Source organism: Mus musculus, chromosome 1, assembly GCF_000001635.26.
Source record: "Mus musculus strain C57BL/6J chromosome 1, GRCm38.p6 C57BL/6J".
Classification (NCBI taxonomy): Eukaryota; Metazoa; Chordata; class Mammalia; order Rodentia; family Muridae; genus Mus; species Mus musculus.
This window is the reverse complement of record NC_000067.6, coordinates 37,698,083-37,720,313: the sequence shown is the minus strand read 5'-3', so window position 1 is coordinate 37,720,313 and position 22,231 is coordinate 37,698,083. Positions and strand designations below refer to the sequence as shown.

General features: G+C 48.0%; 1 protein-coding gene across 4 annotated transcripts in view; it reads left to right on the top strand.

Moving 5' to 3' along the window:
- Positions 1 to 224: 224 nt before the first annotated feature.
- Cracdl (capping protein inhibiting regulator of actin like) overlaps positions 225 to 22,231 on the top strand; it is a 108,414-nt gene continuing 86,407 nt past the window's right edge. For 2 of the 4 annotated variants that reach the window (XM_006496295.4, XM_006496296.4), the window contains exon 1: positions 225 to 744. The gene's annotated coding sequence lies outside the window, so the exon portion shown is untranslated. Of the gene's footprint in view, positions 745 to 1,160; positions 1,380 to 22,231 lie in introns of those variants that run through there. The other 2 variants (NM_028096.1, XM_006496297.2) reach the window with 2 other exon arrangements.

The following is a 22,231-nucleotide window of genomic DNA, read 5'->3' as shown; positions in this document are numbered from 1 at the left end:
AAATGGGCCAGCTCCTCTGTTAGATGTAGGGGTGGGGACCGAAGCTGAGACGTCTCCTTCAGCTTTTTATCCCACACTTGCCAGTGCCACAGCAATGATTCACCTAGAGACGGGGCGGCAGCTTCCCTCATTAGCCCTCAGACGCTCGGACCCACAAGGTTATGAAACAACTTTTACTTTTTATCCGTATGCGCACGTTCCTCCCTGCCACCCGGGCGCCCACTCTCCGAGGCTCGGGTGACAGGGAGGTGGCGCGCAGGAGCCGCGATCGTGAGCGTCCTCGTCCTGGCGGTGGTCCCCCAGCCCTCGGACCTCGCGCAGGCAGGAGCCAGCCAAGCTCCCAGCTCTGCAGCGCCGCCACGTGGGGTGGCCAGGGTCCCGCGTGCCCGGCGGGAGCGGCGCGGGGGAGGCGCGCGGGCCTGGGCGGCGCGGAGCAGAGCTGAGCAGAGCGGAACAGCCGCGTCCGCCCCCGCCGGGCCGCGCGCAGCCGAGTCGGGAGCCGGGAGCGCGCGCCCAGCGCAGGGCCAGCGCGGCCGCCCGAGGGTCGCGCCCGCGTCCGCGTCCATCCCCCGGCCGCAGACCCCGCGCTACCCGCGCCCTACCGCCACCTGCTGCGCGGCGCCGCCGGCCCTCGACGCTGCGGCCGGGGGTCAGGGTGCACCCCGGCAGAGCAGCCCCCGCTTGTCCCCGCGGACTGAGCCCTTCCCGGCACGCTCGCCAAACACGGCCACGCTCCAGTGCCAGGTACCTGGGACAGTCTGAAATGGCGTGGCCACGCAGCATGCGTGGGGCGCAGACCCAGGGAGGTTGGAGGGAGCTGGGTTGGGGGTGAGAGTCTGACGCGTTCCCGAAGTCGCGTCCTGTCGTGGAGCTGGGGAGGTAGTGGCGAGAAGAGCTCAGGTAGCCCAGGGCCCTTTGGACGTGAAGGGTACCCACGCCACCCCTGTGGGGGCCACGTCCACGACACTATGGTCGGTGGGGCCGAGAGAAGCCAGACGCGCAAGTGCCCAAAGTTTTCCTCTGAGCGCTTTGCTGGACTTAACTTTGAAATGTGAGGCAGAGCTGAGCAGTTTAACCAGTTTTAACACTAAGAAAACGGGGGGGGGGGGGGGGGGGACAGGGCTTGCTGCCCGCGTTTCAGTTCTTAGTACCAGAGCATAATCGCGTCTGTCTCCCAGGGCCACGGAGAGGGAGACGGTGGACACACAGGCTGTCTTCCTTATGCTTCGGGTCATGGTTTATTTAACAGGCTTGGGGCTTAGGTTACAAGCCACCAGAGGGGAGTCTGAGTTTAATCTTAGACATAATCAGAATTTGAATCAACAAATATTTGCTGAGCAGTCATTTACTAACCGGCAGGACTTCGTTTTCAGTATGAGGTAGGTAGGTGTACAACTGCTGAGAGGCGGGGTAGTTACTCAAATGAGCAAGCGTTTGTTTTGTTTTGTTTTTGTTTGTTTTGTTTGTTTGTTTTTGTTTTTGAAATGCAAGGGGAAAGGAAGGCCGAGGTGTGACTGGACTTGTGGCCTGCAGGTGGCCAGTTGGCATTGTGTCAGAAATGAACCAGAAAATCCAAGTGGGAAGACAGGCACCTGTGTTGTTTGTCGCTCTCTTGGGAGCCCTCGCACCTTCCAGAACTATTTTAAAGTAAGCCCCTCCTTTGGTGGAGGCTGGGACTTCCTTCCATTTACCTAAATACATAGCAACCACGAAATAGAATCTCAGCCCTGATACTCATTGGGAGCTGGGTCATGCCAGACGTGCACCTGAGATGAATGAGGATCAGGGATCACCTGAGAGCTAGCTCTTTGAGATTATAAAATGATGGAGACGAAGTTCAGTGCGGGTGGCTGAAGATGTCTGCCCCCCACCCCACCCCCGCGTTGAGCTGCGCTGCGTTCCACTCTGAATTCTAGGGTTGTGCCGGTCCAAATCGGAGCATGAGACAAGGCCGAGAGATCAGAAAGACTGGTTCTGTCCTTTACTTAAAATTGAGGTATTTTGTAAATCATGGGTTTTCATATTTGTTTTAAATGCTTCAAAATGTTGCATTTAACATTTCTAGTAACATGACTGATTTTTCTTCTTCTTTTTTTTAACCAGAGAGGCATTTGTCTTTCTCTCTAAGGTTCTAGATTTGTTTCTGTCTCTCCAGCAGCCCTTTTCCATTTATAGAATCAGTGTAGTATCCAATAAGGGTAGTATCCATCCATAGCTGCTTCAGGGCCATGCTGCAGGAGCTGGCAAATGGGTTTGGCGTGTAGTGGGTTGGCTGCTAGGATAGTTGAGCCAGGAGCATCAATGCTCAGCGTGGTTCTTTGGGCCTTATCTAATCGTGCCTCGAGTCTCAGCTTGCCCTTATGGAGAAGCAGAGAAGTGATAGCATACTGCGTGTGTGCCCACTTCCAGATTTCTATCCTGGAGGCTCTGAGGTGATGGTGGTTTTATGAGATAGTGCCCCTTGCACTGAATTAGGGCGCATTATAATCAACATTCCAGAAAGCTTCTTCCCTCCTTTGGCTGCATCTGTGAGTCAGGAAACAACCCCTCACCGGGTACCAGATGCTGGGATGCTTGGATCTTAGACTCCCAGAACTGTGAGGAGCAAACTTCTCTTGTTTATAAACCACGCAGACTGTAGTATGTTGTTACACGGCCGGAATGTTACATAGTAGCCAGCTCTGGGAGAGTTCTCAGCTACAAAGGGAGACTGTGACTGCTTGGGCCCTCCCGTGGGCTAAGTTGTCTGGATGGCCTAGTAGGCCTGCATTTGACTTGGCAAGACTATGTGCTTTCCGCCTGGAACTTAGCCCAGGCAGGTAGTCTTATAAATATTGTTTGTGTTGTAAAGAGACCCAGCGGAAGCATCTGCATTGGGGGGTGGGGGTGGGAGGTCGGGGAAGGGTAGATACATCTCCTGTTGTGCGTTTATTGTGAAGGGGTGCAGCTTTTTGATGTGTATTTAATTTTGTGGCCCAGACAGAATGTCCTGGCTCCCTTTTTGGTATACTCACTTCTAGTTTTTCTTGGGCTGAATTTAAGTGATATTTCAATCACTGTGTAGCTGAAAGCAGCTTGCTCCCCAAGTCCTTCTTTAGGAACCTCCTTGTTGAAGTGGTGTCCAGGCACTAGAAAAAGCCACAGTGAAATCTGGACATAGGGAGGTTGCCTCTTGTGTGTTGATCTTGCTGTTCCCCAGGGAGTCCCTCCTCCTCGGCCCCACCCCCACCCCCATGCTACGTTGGTTTCCTGGCTAGGGTTTCTTCTGATATTATTTAGCTGGTCTTTGCATTGGCTATCAGAACTCCTTCCCCTAAGGCTTCATCAAGCTCTCTCTATAAGGTAGCTGCTAACCTGCCCAGGAACTGTGTCGTGTGGTACTGCCACACCAGGTTGCCATTTTGCATTTCTGGGCAGCCTTTTCCCAACATTGCACACAGGAAGCTGGGCCGAAGCTTCCTGTGCTTGCGGCCTCCCTCTCAACCTTTCAGAGGTTCCTGGAGCAGGGGATCTTTCCCAATCTCCCCATCCCAGGACCTGAAGAGCTTTTCCATACCTGGGGCCAGGAATGTTTCTTAGGTGGTTTCTTCTGTAGTTGAACACAAGCTTACACCAGAACTTTAGGCTGAGACAGCTAGGCTCTGTCACTGATCTCTGAAGGGAACATAAACACAAATTATATTATTCTATGAGGGCAACATGTTCTGACACAGCCAGGTGACTATAGGTAAAAATAAGTTACAATATATGTTTCGAATCCAAAAAGAGAATATTGTGAGTGTTCCCGATGCAAAGAAATAATTAAATACTTGGGGTGCTGGATATTCCAGTTGTCCTGACTAGATCATTACACGTTGTGGTACGTGGTTGGAAACCATATACTGCCTTGATTTATTTAAAATGTAATCACCCTACTCCACTGTCCCTGGAGAAAGTGGCATGGGGTTGGGAGATGGAAGGAAAAGAGTGAGCAAACAAGAAGGTGCTTCCCCATCCCTGTCTCTGTGTTTATGGGTAAAGCTGCAGGTTACACGCGCTGGACTTGTTAATTTCCATGAATTAATGTGGCTGCTTTGTCTAAAGGAGCCACAGTGTACTTGGTACTCTCATCTATTATGATGAGATTGAGGAATGGCAGAAAAGCCTGTAACAGTTCAGAGGGCTTAGGAGTCATCGAGGGAGCAAGGCTTGCCCATAGGAGGGCTGGTGCTGTGTATGTGAGCCCTGGCCTCTGTTCATGCTGGGTTCATGCAAGGTGTTGAAGGCAAAGGTTCTTGGAAGAGATGAGCCTTCCAGTGGACTTAGCCATATGAATGTGAGAAAGAGCCAGAGACCTGCTCAAAGCATCCTTTGGACCAGCCAGTGGTTTGTGTGGCTGCTGTACACATCTCTTTCACTATTGAGAGACCTGAGGTACTGGCAGTGTCACCTGTAGGTAGGACAGCAAGGGGGCCGGGCCCACTGGGCTCTTCTTGTCTCTAAGTTGAAAGGAAACGGTGACTTCTCATCAGACCCTGTTCATGATTCTCACCGAATCCAGAAAACAGCGTTGAACATTTGGGTCAGGTAGGAGGTCCTGAGAATCACACATGGGTGTGATCTGGACAACGCTTCAGATTGCTTTAAGGGTGCTCCAGCTCACCATCCCAAGGTGCCTCGTCGGTGTTCTGCAACCTTAGTAGTGAGCTGAAGGAGATGAAAGCTCACTCGGGTGCGTCAGCATCAACCACCAACCTTGGAAATCCCGACAGCATTCCTGAAGAGATCCCTGGGAGGAGGCAGTCTCAAGGGGCTTTTGTGATGATGTTTTTGGTGAAAAGAGAGAAGGAAAGAGCCTTTGGGGAGGCAAGGCATGGAACGCTATCAGCTCCTCAGGCCTTTACCTAACTGTGGTGTTTGGGACCAATCTTTAAATGTATGCAGTTGAAGAACTTCCAGAAATATTTGCCTCTTAAGTTCTGCTTCCAAATTCTCTTGTCTGTGGGAGGCCCCAGGCCCATTAGCTGTGGTACGCACAGTCTCCAAGAAACAGTTAGAAAGATACAGTGAGTTGTGGGACATGGAAATGTCGAAGGGACTTTGCTTTCCCAAAGCAGGAAGTCCAAGCCAATGAGGAGGTCAGGCTTTGGTTTCTGCATGACTGCTTAGAAGCCTGTGACCTCGGGCTCCCATGGAATAGGAATGTGGTGCGCACACACATGCACACACATATGTCTACATGCACAGATGCACATACACACATGCACATACCTACACATGCACACACACACAAGCACAGATGCACATGCATGCACACACACACATCTCTATGCATGCACACACACACATCTCTATGCATGCACACACACATATGTGCACACACACAGATGCACATGCGCAGACACACACGCGTGTGTGCACACACACTATGTTGGGTATCGAATGATGTAGAGAATGCCTAATTAAGTATTTGCAAGTGTTGACCTTAGCAGGCTGCAGTAGAGGAGGCCCATGAGATGGCTCAGCGGGTGGAGGCATCTGCCCCCAAGTCTGATGACCTGAGTTCAATCCCTTGCACCCATGTGGTAGAAGGAGAGAACTGACTCTCACAGGCTGCCCTCTCCACCTACATGTATGCTTACAAAATAAACAGAGTGTTTAAATAAGAACGGGCAGGGGCATTTGTTAGAATTCCCAGTGAGACTTCTTAGTGAAGTGACTGAAGGGTTCTTCAGCCTTTGGGATCCGATATTATGTAAGACAGATGGGCATATCTGTAGCACATAGTGTTCCTGAGCAGAGCTGGTGGCAGGGGTGCCATGTGGGAAATGACCTTGATGGAATCAAGTGTGCAGCAAGAGGCAAGGTAGATGCCGTTAGCCCATAGCACCCGCACCCTAGGCTCATCACAAGCCTTCTGTATACACCTCGCTGCAGCATCCCAGCTAATATGGGATTCCAGGGACCAGACTTGAAGTACTAGCTGTGATGCCACACATATTGTAGGTGCCCCAAGTCAAGGACACACACTTTCTACTGAGGGGATATGGGAGTACCCTGTTCTCCATATCGCGACCAAAGGACCAGACCAGGTGTCATCCACAGGCAACTGGATTGGCCTGTTCCTCTTGTATGAATAGTCACATGCGTACGAATACTGAGTGTCTTTTCTGTATTTAGAGTGGCATGCTATCTGATGCCCAGCTGTCTCAGGTATATTTAGGATGTCATGAATATTAGGCATCTTTTGGGCCTCCCAAACCTTCCTGTGTTTAATACACCCATACTGTATTTAATATTTCTTTGTATTAAATATATCTTACAGAATTCGTGTAATACATGTACAATCTTTTCCTCTGAACTCAATGATCTCAAACAGTAAAACAAAGGCACATAAAAGGCTAGCCTCAAGTTAGTTTCTCAATTTTGTTTTCTGTCTTGGATTTATTTTTGTGAAATCCTTCTCGTATCGATATAGGTGAGATGAGGTGCCCAGGATCTTCTGGGAGCTGGTGCAGGTCTGCATTGGGCAGCGAAGCTTGGTCATATCTATTTTAGGGTTGGATGCTGAACACAGACCGGCTTGGGCCCTTGGTTGCTTCCAAAAGAGAAGTGGCCATGGGGGTAAGCTCACTGTCACATGTGCTGCTTGGAGGCTTGTTGAAAACCAGTCCCAACCAGTTCTTGGTCTGGTTCTGGCTCTGTGGCCAGGCACATTGCCTACATGGGTGGGCACAGGGTCCACACATTCTCTTGAGTTCTGTTTGCATCTCTGCAGCTGACATGGGAGTTGCAGTGACCATTCCAGAGTGTCACCTCTGGTCTGTACCTGCTATCCCAATATGATCTTGTTTTATATCTCAGTCATACATACATGCTTGCATACATGCATGCATGAATACATACATAATGCATACATACATACATACATACATACATACATACATACATACATGTCTTAGGGTTTCTATTGCAACAAAACACCACTAAGCATGAATGCTTATGAATTCAGTGCTGTGGCAGCCAGAAGACAGTGTCAGATCCCATGGAGCTGGAGTTACAGTCAGCTCTGAGCCATCTAATGAGGGTTTGGGAACTGAGCCCTCTGCAATAGTGTATGTAATCCCAACTGTTGAGCTCTGAATGTTCCAACCCTCCCCCCCCCACCCCAGTACACTCTTTTTGGACCTTCCCATGCACACAACTTGTGACTTAGAAGTTATATCCTAAGGGCAATGGCGATGAGGAGATGAGGGACAAACTCACCCACTGTAGTGGCTATCCCTGGTTGTCAATTTGACTATCTATATCTGGAATGAACTACAATTCAGAATTGGAAGGCTTTCCAGTGATCCTAATCTGGAGTCTGGGAGATAGAAGTTTCTGACCTGGATCTTGGCAGGGAGATCTTGAGGCATAGTGGCTATGAATTCCAGAAGATTAAGACTTAAGACACGGAGATCTCTGAGTTCAAGGTCATCTGGGATGAAAGGCGTGGTGGCACACACCTTTAATCTGGGCTACACCTTCTCCTGGAGACTTACATAAAGACATTGGAAGAAGGAAGATTTACTCTCTCTCCGTCTGTTTGCCTTGTGGGACTGAGCAACTGCTAGATCCTTGGACTTCCATTTACAGCTGCTGCTGACCATTGCTGGTAGTTGGACTGCAGACTGTAAGTCATCAACAAATTCCCTTACTATATAGAGACTACCCATAAGTTCTGTGACTCTAGAGAACCCTGACTAATACACCCACTAAAAGTCTGATAGCACACAGCCTTATCTCTTCCCAGGGTTGGTGACTCACTCTGTAAACGGATCATTTCCAGAGGACCTAAAATCCACGTCGTTTTGAATAATTGTTAGGCACCCGCCAGAATCTCTGTTGGAAATTAGCTCCTTTGTACCCCTCTGTATATCTTTATATCTTTGTGTCCATATGCTTTCCACACACAGTTAGGTTGTGGGTGGGATCTCAGGATACATGCGTTGTCATTTGGAGGAGTCAGTTATAATTTTCTGAGGCCTGGCTCATGTTCTCAATGTTTTCCTCATGATCTTCATGAGAAAACGCAGGCCTTGGGGTTGAGGTGTTGTGGTAGGTGAGTCTTATCTGGTATTACATTCTAGAACAGAGAGACACCGGGAGGCTGTAGGTGAAGGAGGATCCGCCTGAGCAAACAGGGAAGGCCAGAGCAGAACGAACTGCACTGATCAGGCCTGTTGGATAGACCAGGTTTGGTCCAGACTTGGCTTTTGCTCACGGCCATGGAACTGCTCCTTGACCGTTCTCGTGTGTGGTACCAGGCCAGATGCTGGGAGGCTCCATGGTTTCCACCATCAGGCAAAGCCAGCAGCAGAAAAGGAGCAGCTATCTCCATATCATTTGGGGGAAAGCCTTCCAAACACCTGTCTGTGCTGTACTGAAGACCCATGAATGCACTGTGTAAGAATGTGCACTCAGCCTTGGTAGCTGTGGGTTCTGATTCCATGAGTTCAACCAACCGCAAATTGAAGACATTTGAAAACACTGTACTGAGTACACATAGACTTCCTCCCCCGCCCTGTCTCTGTTCTCTAAACAATGAAGCTTATCAGCTATTTGCATAACATTTGCATTGTGTCAGGCATTATAAATAATCTAGAAATGATTTGAAGTATGTGGGAGACTATATGTAGTTTCTATGCAAATACTATACCATTTTAATAGAATTGTTTTGGTTTATGTATATGTGTCTATGTGTATGTATGTATGACACATGTGAGTGGGTGCCCTCAGGGAACAGAAGAGGGTACCAGATCCCCTGGAGCTGGAGTTGTAATTATGAGCCACCTAGTGTGGGGGCTGGGAATCAAACTCAGATCCAGCAAGCACTAACCAATGAGCAATCTTTCTAGCCCTGACATTTTCCTTAAGGGTGTAGTGGTTTCTATCATTGCTATGATCGAATAATTGACAAGAAAGCAACTTAAGAAAGGAAGGACTTTATGTTGTTTGAAGGACGGTTCCTTGTAGTAAAGAAGGCATGATAAGAGTTCATGGTGACTGTGCCGGCGAGATGCCTCATGTCTCAGCAATTGAGCGAGCATCTCAGAGAGATCATACTGGAAGCAGAGCCACATACCCCCCCCACACACACACACATACCCCCCCCCCCACACACACACACACACAAAGCCTACCCTCCAGCAAACCTCCTCAGCTGGATCCCATGTCCTAAAGACCTCACAACCAGCCCAAATAGTGCCATCAGCTAAGAAACAAGTGTTCATACAAATGAACTTGTAGGAGAAACAGCAAAGAGATTGGAGCGTCTGCAGATTTGAGTTGCCTTGGTCTGGGTCCTGGGACCCCAGTGTTTGGCAGATCCTGTGGCATGAACATATTTAGGAAGCAGGGTTGATGTGCATATTGCTCTATGGACTGCCTTTTCAAAAGTAATATCTGTATGGAGTTTCTCTTCTACATTCCACTGGTCTATTAGACATTTGTTCTTTGCACCAGTTTCGTGGCTGGGAGACGTTCCATTCTGGGGTTAGGTCTTAATTTCCTCATCTAAGCCTCATCTTGGATAGATCATACTGAAATCATTTCCAACCCTTCCCCGTTTAGCAGCAGTACAACTTTGAACACCCTTGTCCACGTTTTGCTTCTTCACAATTATCTGGTAACTTCTGAGTGCTTAAACCCTGATACAGGATTCCTGTGTATGTACAAGGCTCCTCCTCTGATGTGTCCTGCCTCTGCCTGAAGTAATTTCTTTTCACACCAGGCTTCTTTGCTGTGAGATGAATTGGTACTGAGATTTAATGCATCTTAGTCGACAGCATCTGTGTTATTTGGGATTCAGTCTTAATTAGTCTAAGCAGAAGAAGGCTGAAGACAGGAAGCACGGGGCTGACAGATTGTTAAAAGCCTGGTCCTTGGCCAGACATCCGGGTGGAACATCAGCAGCCGTGCAGATCTGGCCCTGCAGGAAGTTTTGGTGGCTTCATGCAACATGCCTTTAGCCATTGCACTCCCTCCATGGAGGGTCCCATTCACTGCTCAGAGTCCATGGAGACATGGCTTGGGGATCTAGGACCTCTGCCAGCATCCATGGGAACACTTGCTACTTCTGTGCAGGTGTCTCTCAACAGGAACCCTCAAGTCCCAGCTCTGTTCTCTTAGAGAAGAAGTCGGATTCCAGCCTGGGCATCAAAACAGGTGGGGAACAAGGGGAAGACACATGAAGAACTCTTTCAGACTCGGTGTGCGGGGAGCCTGCAAGCCAAAAGTTGGAAAATCAGGTCCCCAGGAGTCCTGCCTTCAAGAAGAGGGCACATGAGATGTGGAGCAAATGTTCTAGCACTTTCTCAGCCCTGGGTGAGTACTGCAGGGCCCCCGTGGCCGCGCGTGGGCAGAAAGCAGCACTTAATTTGGTGCTATGTAAATAGCTGCTTTTTTTCATGAGTCATAATTAATCAGCAGTCGGCTTATTTTCCTCTTTCCCTATTCATATGGGCTTTTGTATGCAATCACTCTGAATTCAGGTGGCCGTGTGGTTTTCAGATCTAAGTTGGGGGGGGGGGTTCTTTTCTGTTGATAAGGGACAGCAAGCCTGATGAGAAGGGGGCTCATGAGAGACCATGTTTTTAGCAGCTCAGAACACAGCAGATGCCGGGGGAATGTGGGAGACAGTGGATGGAGGTGGACAGCCATAGACCTGATGCTGGGGCCCTTTGACCCTCAACAGCAAATCTCTTTCTGGATGGATAAACTGTGACCTGGTGTTCCCTCTCTCCATGGTGGAAGGAGGCTGGAAGGAAGAGTCCCTCACTGCTCTGGGGACAAGCCCTGGGCGGGCCCAGCAGGTCATGCTTTTGATAGGTCTGTCCAAGAAACCTGTAGTTTTTGACAACAGGGAATCTAGTCTCGGTTTGATGTTCAGCAAAAGGTTTGCCATTCCTCTGCCCCGCCTCCTTTTTTTTCTCTCTCCCCCTGCCTCCCTCTGTTTTTCTCCCTCTCTTCTCTCCCCATTCTTTTGCTCTCCCACATCTGAGCTCTCACACCAGGTTTCTGTGGCACCTTCTCTTTACAGATTTAAAGTAGTATTTAGATTTCTATATAGCAGTCTTTTCTCCTTAATCTGGGGGTATTTATTGATTGTGCTGTGTGAAGTAAACTATACTAATTACCTCATCACCAGCAGTGGGTTTTCTCTCAATTCTTATTATGTAGAGGTGTGTGTGTGTGTGTGTGTGTGTGTGTGTGTTAGAGGGATAGGGGTGGAGCAGGAGCAGAGAGAAGGGGAGGGGTGAATACTGGATATTCAGGATGCCTGGTATAAACCCTCACTCACTGCCTGTGCTTTCAAATAATTAATAATTGGAGCACAGCCTATCATTATTTCACATCATTTCACCTTGGCCATCTGATTTGATCCTTAAAGTCACTTTGTTAGTTTAGAAGGGACATTGAGGCTCAGAGAGGGAAGGATCTTGGCCAGGGAAGCTTAGGTGGTGAAGCCAGAGCCAGCGGGTGGCACACTGCCTGGTTCCCAGGGTGGCTTCTCTGCCCTCTCGCTTGCCACATGCCCTGTGAGTGTTCATCTTATCACTGCTGAGACAGTTCAGCTGGCAAGCCGGGCATCAGGTGGCTGTCTCCTTGGCTGTATTTATTCCTGCTTTACAGAGAAATAAACTGAAGCACAGCACAGCCACGAGACTCATTCACTATGTCACGATGTAGGAGAGCGGGGCCTTTCTTTGTCTCCTCCATCTCATTGTTTTTAACTTATTTTCCTTTTAAAATTGATGTGTATGTATGTCTAAAAGAGAATGCCATGTGAGTGCAGATGCATGCAGAGACCAGAAGAGGGCACCCAATGCCCTTGAAGCTGAAGTTTCAGGCAGGTTGAACAACCTGTGTGAGTCCTGGGGCCCAAATTTGGGTCCTCTGGAAGACCAGCAAGTGCTCTTCACCACTGAGCCATCTCTCCAGCCCCCAGCTTCTTGTTTGGTCTTGAGTTTTGAATGTGGAAATGCCCAGCTGGAGAAAGTCCTTGTGAACTCCTGAGTGTTCCGTTAGTGTAAATGATGGATTGCTGGGGTGTGTACAATGCTGGAGCTGGACTTTGGGGAGAGCCCCTGACACTGCAGACCCTACCAGAGCACATCTCTGTAGTCTGTTCTGTACCAAAGTTCCAGACTGTGACCATGGCAGATGCCCCCCTACCTCTCCCTGCCCCTACCCTGAGCAGAAGGGCAGGACCAGGAAGCTCACTGGTGAAGGCTGTCTGGACCCAGTCCACACTCTAGCCAGGTGCTGTTTGGTGAAGTCTAGACCTCACCGTCTTCCTCACACTGCGGGGGCTATGATACTTAGAGCTCTGAGGAGAAGTAGAGGTGCCCATGTGGAAATAGGGTGACAAGTGTCACTGAAGGGACGTTGCTGTCAGGGTAACAGATGTCAGCGAGGGGACATTGCTGTTAGGGTTAGGAATTCTGGACAGTTGGTACTTGGTTTGAATATAGTAGGTGACAAGCTGTGCCTTGAGTGGGGTGGCAAGCAGGGTTCTCTGCAGCAGGATGCAGTGTACATGACTTCTAGCCCATCCCAAAGTACAACTCCAAGTGCAAAATCCGCCTCTTTCGTTCTCTAGATGTGAGGGTCTCCTTGCCTCTGTCCTCTGTCTGAAAACTGGAAGGGACTAGTGCTGACTCAGGGATGTTGTGTGGATTCATAGGAGGGCTGACGGGAACCCTTTGCCAATGCCAGAGAGAGCCCATTTTCTGTAGGTAGACCAAAAATAAGGCCAGGCTCTTTATAAAGAAAGGAGATTTATTTAGCTCGTCACTCGGGGGCTTTTAATAGTCAGAAAAAAATTGTCAACAGAGGAAGAAATTATTTGGTAGGATAGGAAGGGAGACAGACTTGGGAGGCTGGGTTGCTGACTTCTTTGTGTGATAATCAACCCTGATGGGACTGAATCAGGATCCCTGAGAAGTGTCTTAATCCCTCCTAAGGTGCCACACTAAAGACCTGGTTGTTTTCTAGAAGATTTCACTCCTTAAAGATCCCTCTACCTCCATATCACTGCATGGAGGAGCAGGCTTCCCACACATGATGCTCTGGGGGACACAGACCACATCCAAGCCTCCCCAGCGCGTGATTGGCACTGTTGAGTCCTCCTTTGCCTTTTAAAGGGAGGCTGGTGCGTGAGTGCCAGGCTCCATGGTTGGGTACTTATGGGATAGTTAGAGTTGATGTCCTATCTCTCCAATTAAAAATTGAAATGGTAGGGGCCAGAGAGATGGCTCAGAGGTTAGGAACCCTGGCTGCTCTTTCTGGAGAACCTGGGTTTAATTTCACCACCCACGTAGCAGCTCCCAGCTCCCTGGAACTCCAGTTCCAGGGAATCTGACACCTTCTGGTCTTCCACAGATGCAGGCCTGTATACAGTGCACAGACAGACATGCAGGCAAAACACCCATATACACATAAAACAAAAATAAACACTTAAAAATAGAAATGGTGATCTCTGTTTCAAGGTGAAGAAACTCCAGGTTTGAGGCGAACATGGCTGCCCTGTCTGAATCCCAGAAGACCTAGGTGTGCCTGAGGGAGTGGGCCAGGGTTCAGATCCGGTGACTGCAGCCCTGAGTTGTCTTTGGATCCTGGGTTGGCACTGGGTGAAGTTGCATGGCTGTGGGTAGCCGTGTCCTGAGTCATCTGGCTCCTTGGGCTATCCCCAGTGAACTGCTCACCATGGCTAGATGAACTGAAGGAGAAGGTATTTGCCAACACCATCCGTCCGGCTTCTCTCCAGCTCCTAAATCAACCCCGTCATGGAAGCTGCAGGTGGGTATCATAGAGATCCTTCCCTCTTCTGATGAACATCCAGACTTCAGTACAGAGTTGGCAGTTTCAACTGCTCATTGTCCAGCGGGTTCAAGTTCATCCTGGATTCTTTTTCCCAGGTGTTCTAGCTCTGTGTTACTTCAAAAAGTGCCCGAGGTCACCAGTTTATAGAGAGGTTTGTTTTCGTTCACAACTTTGAAGATTGCATGATCGGTTGGCCCATTGCCATAAGGTCTGTGGTATGGTGATGGCAAGGAGCATGTGTGTGGCTGGACCAACCTGACCACATCATGGCTAGAAAGCTAAGAGGACAGGAGTCCCCAAATCCCCTTCCAGGGTGACCTGAAGACCTCCAACTAGGTATCACCCCTTAAATGTTCCACTACCTCCCAGTACCACCACCTTCTCTCTGGGGATCAAATCTTTTAACATAAGGAGAACAATGATCTAAAAAAAAGTCAAAGGATCGATATGCAATATACCATAGTGTTTGGTTTCATGCTGTGTCCCTGTGTGTGTGTGTGTCTACGTGCGCTTGTGCTCTTGTGGGTGTACTTGTGTACCTATATGTAGAAGCCTAAGGTTAGCATTGAATGTCTTCTATTAATTCTCAGGTCTCTTGCTGAGCCCAAGTTTGCCAGTTCCAGCTATTCTAGCTAACCAGCTTGGCCAGTCTCCTGAGTACTGAGACCAGAGAAAGCCACAGTGTCTGCTTAGCTTCTACCAAGGTTCTGAACTCTGGTCTTCATGCTTGCATGGAAAGCTGTTTCTCCTCTCAGCCATCTCTCTTACAACTCTCCCCCAAAGCTACTATTTCAGGCTTCTATGTACGTGACATTAAACGATTTGGAAAATCTTTACATGAAAGTAACTGTATTTTCACAACCCATCATTAGAAAAGGCATTATTAACAAAAAGATGCTGAATATTGAGGGTTGCTTAGGTGACACTGTATTTTATTCTTTCAGTGTCCACACATATTTGGAAAATCATGCGCATGTATGGCATAATTTTTCATTTCAAGATAGTACGTGCATATAAGAAATTCAGATACCAATAACTAAGGTTCATGTTTTGAAATTCCATATTTGTAGGCTTCCAGAGAAGCAGACCAGGCAGGTTCCCTTTCCTAGTTCATTTTTCCTCCTGGGAATTTTGCCTGTAATTTCAGTAGTTTCCAACAGGAGGTGCTGTAGTCAGGCTACTTCTGCATTTGGAAACTTTACCCCAACTGTAAGATGAAGTAAAGCTTCTCACTCCCTAATGTTCTTTAAGATAGAAATATTTTATATATTCATTATTATATTATTATTATTCATTATTATATTACGTATACATATACATCTCCTGTGTGATTGAACAGAATATTGTCCCAAACATGAACTCAAATTTAAAAGATACAGTGAAGCTAAGAGAACAACTAAATCTCATTGAGTGGTCGTTGCTATGCTCTGTTTAATTCTGGATTTCATTTATTTTTAGCTTTCAGCCATTAATTTGTCCTGTTGACAGTATCTTTTGCCTTACAAAAGCTTTGCTGTTTCATGAGGTCCCAATTATTAATTGTTAATCTTAGAGCCTGAGCCGTTACTGTTCTGTTCAGGAATTTGTCTCCTGTACCAATGTGTTCAAGGGTATTTCCCACTTTCTCTTCTAGAAGATATCTAAGTGTATCTGGGTTTATGTTGAGGTCTTTGATCCACGTGGACTTGAGTTTTGTGCAGGGTTATAATATGGATGTATTTGCATTCTTCTACATGTAGACCTCCAGTTAGTCCAGCACCATTTGTTGAAGATGCTTTCATTTTTCCATTGTATGGTTTTGGCTTCTTTATCAAAAATCAACTATCTATAGGTATGGGTTTATTTCTGGGTCTTTGACTTGATTCCATTGATCAATATGTTTGCTTCTGTCCCAGTACCATGCAACTTTTGTCACTATTGCTCTGTAGCACAGCTTGAGTCAGGAATGGTGATTCCTCCCAAAGTTCTTTTATTGTTGAGAATTGTTTTGACTATCCTAGGTTTTTTTTTTTTTTCCATATGAAATTTTGTAGATTGCTTTTGGTAGGATGGCCATTTTCACTATGTTAACCCTACATATCCATGAGCATTGGAGATCTTTCCATCTTCTGATATCTTCTTCAACTTCTTTCTTCAGTGACATTAAAATCAATCCCAAGCAATAAGCAAATATTCACCACCAAAGAGACTGAAATGTTATAGCCACAGGGAACATTAGCTATAGAAGATAGCAGGCTTGTCTGCCTTGTCCTCTCAGGGACAGAGAGGTATCCCAAGCCCCTCTCTCCCACTGAACTCTCTTATGAAGTTCTGACTCTCTTATAGGCAGGTCTTGTCCCTTGGTATTGCACCTTCACAGTGAACAAGAGCCTATACTGAGATTTGAAACACAACTGACTGTTAAGAAATTTTAAATGTGAACTACATACTCACCAGAAAGTTAGGTAGGAGTTTTTCCTGAGTTTGGATACTAAGAGATTGTGGAATCTTTCACAGGTGTGGCTGAGTAGTGGGCCATTTCATCATTAGAAGTGAGGTGCGACCTTGAAGGGACTGTCAGACCCTGATTTCTTCCTCTGCCACACCATGAGATAAACAGGCTTCTTTGCCATATAGTACTCCAGAGAGCACAGTACTGCATGACCCAGAGCGCCAGGATCACATTATCATGATTTTGTGTGAGTTTCAATTTTTGCTCCTTTTGAATTGACTTATACTAAGCATTTGTTATAGTAAGGAAACCTGATTCATTCATTTCCTTTAAGCAAATCTCAGTTGATGCATGGTGGCCCAATAGGAAAAGTTATTTCTCTTCGTGGAGGGCTCCTTCAGCCCACAGCCATTGAGGACCTGAGGTGCTTCAGGGAATCTGTCTCTTATGTGCAGTGAGGTTCCAGGAGAGAGTGTGAGGGCTCTGAGGGATGTATGGCATCCAAGATGTAGGCACAGTAAATGCCTGAGCTGGATCTTCCACTTGAGATGTCCACAGGACCCCTTGGGGGGCTCATGGCCAGGAAGGACTGGCTATGGAGGCACAGCTAAGAGCCCGGAGGCACAGTGTCAAAGGATCACTGTAGTTTAGGGTCCATCAAAGGGTTTTAAGTTCTGATATTTTTCAAATCAGAAAGAAAACGTGATAATTATGTTAAAGAAAATGTTTTAATATACAATGTTAATATATTCATTTTTCTATACAGACTCAATGGTAAAATAAGCTTTAGTCTGTTTTTGTTATTGTTCTTATTTTAATGGAAGAAGGGGGTCTTGAAAAGACAAAAATATATGGATGGGCCTGAGAAAGCCATAATGTCAGTGTAGGTAGGAATGTGATAGAGGGTCCTTGTGACCCAGAATCACAAAGATAGGCATGACCCAGTACAGCGGTTCAGCTGCCACACTAGCAGATGTGGTCCGGATGGGACAGGAGGAACAGCATGCAGTTGGAGTGTGGAGGAGAACCACTCCCCCACACACCCACACCCAGAAGAGCCCATTCTATCAGTGCAGATGTTTCTTGTTTTTGTCTAAGGTTCAGGACCACCTTAGACATCCCTGAGAAATGGATGCATGGGAATCACAGGACCTTTAGAGTTATTAGGTCAGAAAGGGATGCATTTTGAAATACCGTGGACTATTTGAAGTCTTCCCTGCTTGGTCCCTTGGACATGAGACTACTCTGCTGTCTCATCTGTCAGGGGGACAGTCATTCAGTCTGCAGAAAGGAATCACCTGACTCTTGTCAAGAGGACTGGGCTTCAGTGCTGGGGAGGTGGCTTTCCCTTTGCTTGTGGCTGCCCAGGCCTCACCCTGCTGGCTGACTAGGGAGGTCTGGGCGGGACTCTCTGGGTCTAACAAGCTTTGCAGGCAAATCTGCAGTGTCGCTGGGGTGAGAGTTACAACCTTCACCCAGGCAAGTCCGGGCCATGGTCAGGTAGACTTGCTTGATTTCCAAGTACAGGCTGCAACCTTCCCTTGGGAGGGAGGAGCCTGAGACCTTGTCAGGAGGTCTGAGCAATGTGACTGATGTGCCTGACAGACACTCCCATTGGCTCACTGGGCAGAAGCATAGGTTTTCCTTAGGCCTCAGGGACCATCTTCCTGGTCTCCTTCTTTCGACTCACAGGATGAGTTGGGGGGGGAGGTGCTCCCCACACCTGGGTGCATGTTGCTGCTGCCCCAGTTTTCCTGCACACTCCTGTAGCCATGCACAGTATCTCCATGATGGCACTGCACGGGGACACTCTCATATACTGTACACAAGATGCAAACCCAGTGGGGTTCATGGACTCAGATTGGGAAAGGGGAGCCATTTCCAAGTAAGAGAGCTCAGAGAACATTTGCAGTTGGGAAGAATGTCTGGATTCAGAGCAGGGTTCTGGCTGGAGGAACCCAGGTAGATCTAGTGCAGTGCTAATGGCATCCTGTGTGGGGCATGGTAGTCAGTGCCTGCATCCTTGCCACTCACTCCGGAGGAGCCTAAGGCTTTATGAGCTCTCAACCAGCCTGGACAAGGCTCTGTCTCTAAGTAAAATGCCAGGCTACAGTCAAACTAGGGAAGGGCCTGGGGGGGGGGACCCACCCAGCGAAGCTGTGGGACCAACCGGGACTTGGTTGGTAGGAGTTGCAGATTTGTCTGGCCCAGCCCTGGACCTAGGAACTACTCAGGAGGTGATCCTGCAGTGAACACTTCTATTCATGGTTGGATGGATAAGAGCTGGGACCTCTAGGAATGGTGTTTATAGGCAATCCAGGAAACCGGTATAAAGGACGTGATGCAGATATACAGGAGCATGAGCCAGAAGAGTATGCACGGAGATGCCAAGACGACCAACACAGGAGGGATCAATACTATCGATATTTCAGGTTTCCCCAAATTAACTTGTAGTCTTAATCTAATTTCCAGACAGAACCTAGGGAGATGACCAGATGTGGAAATATCACACATTTATAATAATTTTGAACATTTTGACATTGAGGTGAAAATAGTTCTTGTGTAAAAATCCTAGATAATGTAGTTTACTATACCTAGTTGATGTTTAGTAATAACTATGGTTAAAATTTCATCCAGGCCTTTCCCCAGTTTGGATATAGCCGGTTTTGTTTCTTTGTTTGTTTGTTTGTTTTTTGTTTTTTTAACTTTACTTACTTAGAGACAGAGCTTTGTCCATATGGATTAAAACTTAAGTGTAAAAATTAAAAACATTAAAGTACTAAAAGAAAATGTAGGTAAGCCATTACGAAATGAGAAATATCTTTCTATACCATAATACTAGAGACAGGACCTTCAGGCTACAGATGTTTTATTTGAAGATTGTGTGCATGTGCAAACTTTAGTGTGCATAGAGAACGTGTAAGTATTTAGGAAGTAAGCCAGGAAAAATGTTCACAACATGTAAGATGAATATAAAAACCAATATGTTATTTTTTGTTGTTGTTCTAGACAGGGTCTTACTGTGTATCCCAGGCTAGCCTTGAACTCACAACCCTCTTGTCTCAGCCTCCTAAGTGCTGAGATTATAGGTGTGTGCCACCACTGCCAGCTGAATACCCATTACTTTGAAGGAACTTCCATCTAAGAGTAGGGATTAGTTGGCAACCGGAGAAACGGCGACTTGTGAGACACTCCATCTTAGTAGCATAGGTACATGTGAAATCAGATACAAGATTTGCTGTCAGACTAGCAAATTTCTTGTTTTTACTTGTTTGTGTGGGCGACGGTACTCTTTGCAGGTGGAGATGTAGGAACTTTCCTGGAATTCTGGGAGTGGAGGATGCAAGCTTCCTGCCAAGCAATTTGGCACTCTGTCCCAAAATCTTTAAAGGAATTCCTCCCTTTATCCTGCTGGTCCCATCTCTAGGGGTTTATCCTGGGGAAACAGTTAAATCTGCAGGTAGGGATTCCTCTGCAAGAGGAATTCATTCCAGGGTTATGTATCAAAAGGGGAACATTTGCAAACCACTCTCTAGTATCCAGAGTGGGTATCCAGTCGTGGACAGTAAGCCATTCCTGTGTCAGATGCAGACAAGCCCTTAGGAACACTTCTGAAAAATGCACAGTCACTCGGGAATGTCACAACCTGGGGCTGGAAGAATGATGGGTCAGAGATGCAGGAAGAAAGCAGAGCCAAGGGGAAGAGGCAAAGGCTGAGCTACACACAGGGAAGGGCTTGTCGGAAGAAGTGTCTCAAGAGATGGGCTTTGAAGTTTCAAGTGTTTAAGCTAGGCCCAGTGTCTCTCTCTTCCTCCTGCCTGCAGATCTAGATGTAGAACGCTCAGCTCCTTCTCCAGCATCATGTCTGCCTGGATGCTGCCAAGCTTCCTGCCATGATGATAAAGGGCTAAACCTCTGAAACTGTAAGCCAGCCCCAATTAAGTGTTTTCCGCATTAAGAGTTGCCTTGGTCATGATATCTCTTCACGACAATAGAAATCGTAGACACCATCTCTGTGCAGAGTGGCCCTCCTGCCTCCATCCCTGACACCAGTATCTCGGTCCTCCACCAGCCAGAGCCAATGGTCCACGGTGATTTCCACGGGGTCTCCACATCTTTTTGAATAGCAGGGATTCTGGTAGCAACTCCAGGGTTCCAGATGTCTCTATTAGAGAATAGATCAGTTCCCAGGCATCCTGGTACTGTGACCAGAACAGCTGGCTGTGGCATGTCCTGGGGGATACCAGAAGGTACCCCTTGAGTTCTCAGAAATGGTTCTACCAGGATATTCCGTGTTGGCTATCTGTCAAGCACTGCCAGCAGGGCCCAAAGAGGAGAACTTAGCTGCTGCAGAGAAGGAGCAGCCAGGCATGGGTCTTCTCCAGTCCTCTGGCCCGGGTGTTCTGAGACATGACCTGTGAGGTCCTTGCTGTCTGTCTTTATCACTCCATGCACTGTCTTGACCACAAGCCACTGCTGTACCCAAGCCACTCAACTAGCAGGGATGCACAATGCTAAAACCATTGCTGGTGGTGCCCTAGGTTGCCTGCTCTGGAGTATGTCTCTGGCTCACTGGGACTCCTGCTGACTTGGGTGGGACACTGCCCTCTGGGAGCTAAGGTCTTGCTTAGAGAGTAGCCTTCTCTTTGTCCCTTCCCAGGAATCCTAGAGTCCTGGTGATGCTGTGTAGAGCAGATGCAGAAACGAGGGAGGCTGGCTGCTGACAGCACCAGCTCCCATCGCCTCTGGGGCTCAGGCAGGCTCTGCTCCTTGGGCCCTTGTTTTAGCAGAAATAAGAGGGAGGAGCCTGTGGGTGGTGGTGGGAGCTGATACAGGAATGAAGAGTTGGCACTCTGACTGGGAAGGGATGCATGGCATCTGTGCTCCCTCTGCCCCGAGAGGTTCTAGTTGGAGGAAAGTCTCCTTGGAAGAGCCTTGCTTACAGAGGATGGAAACAAACAGTAAGCCTGCCTGGCCCTTGTCCAGCCGTGTAACCTTAGAGCCACCACTGGCGGTGACAAAACCCAGCTTATGTAACCTGAGGGCCCAATGAGATGAGATGAGGAGCCAGGACAAGTGGAACCTGTGTGATTCAGGAAGCTCCTGGGGGGCTCTGCCCACCTGGGCCCCATGTGATAATGCTGCCCTTTTGCCTGTCTCACTGTGTGGGATGGGAGCTGGAGTGGGGAGCGAGCGCTCTTGAGCTTGGTGGAGTCCTGAGGGTGTGAGTCCAGGTTTCTCAGAGGCTCCTTCCTGCAGCTGAAGATACTCCGGTGTGCAGTTATACTTGTTTATCTACCGTACCGCCACAGTGCGTGTTGGCACAACATCTCCATCTCCCTGGAAACCTGCTCTGGGATGCTTAGCCTAGGGTGCAGGCACAGAGGCTGGCTAGATGGCTTCTGATGTTGTTTGCATAGGCTAGGCTGCATCTCAGGGCTCAAGGCCTGCTATTTTTAAAGGGAGGGCCTTCACCAACATGCTACTTGGGCTCTTGAAGTTCTCCCTCATTTTTGCCCCTGTGACCTGGTGCCCATTAGCGGAGCTCAAGGGTCACATGTGGTGATGAAAGGCTGTGCTATGGAGATGGTGCCTGGCCCTGTCAGTGAGGCCCAGGCTGTGCCATTCTTAGTGGAAAGCAAGCTCGGATGTCTGAGGTGTTTCCTGATAGGTCCCAGCCTCTGTCATACACTATTGTGTTACCATGGTTACACGAGCTCACCAGTTGAAAGGGTGTGTGTGTGTGTGTGTGTGTGTGTGTGTGTGTGTGTGTGTGTGTGTGTGTGTGGCTTCTCAGTAACTTAGTTTACTGTTTTCAGAACAGCCACCAGTGTGGGCACATCGCTTGGTGGTTTGTTGGGATTACCATGGAGGCTTGGTGTACATAAGTAACCTAACCTGTTTATTAAGGTTGTCCTTTCTGAACATGCAGCTATCCAAGGCCTCTTAAAG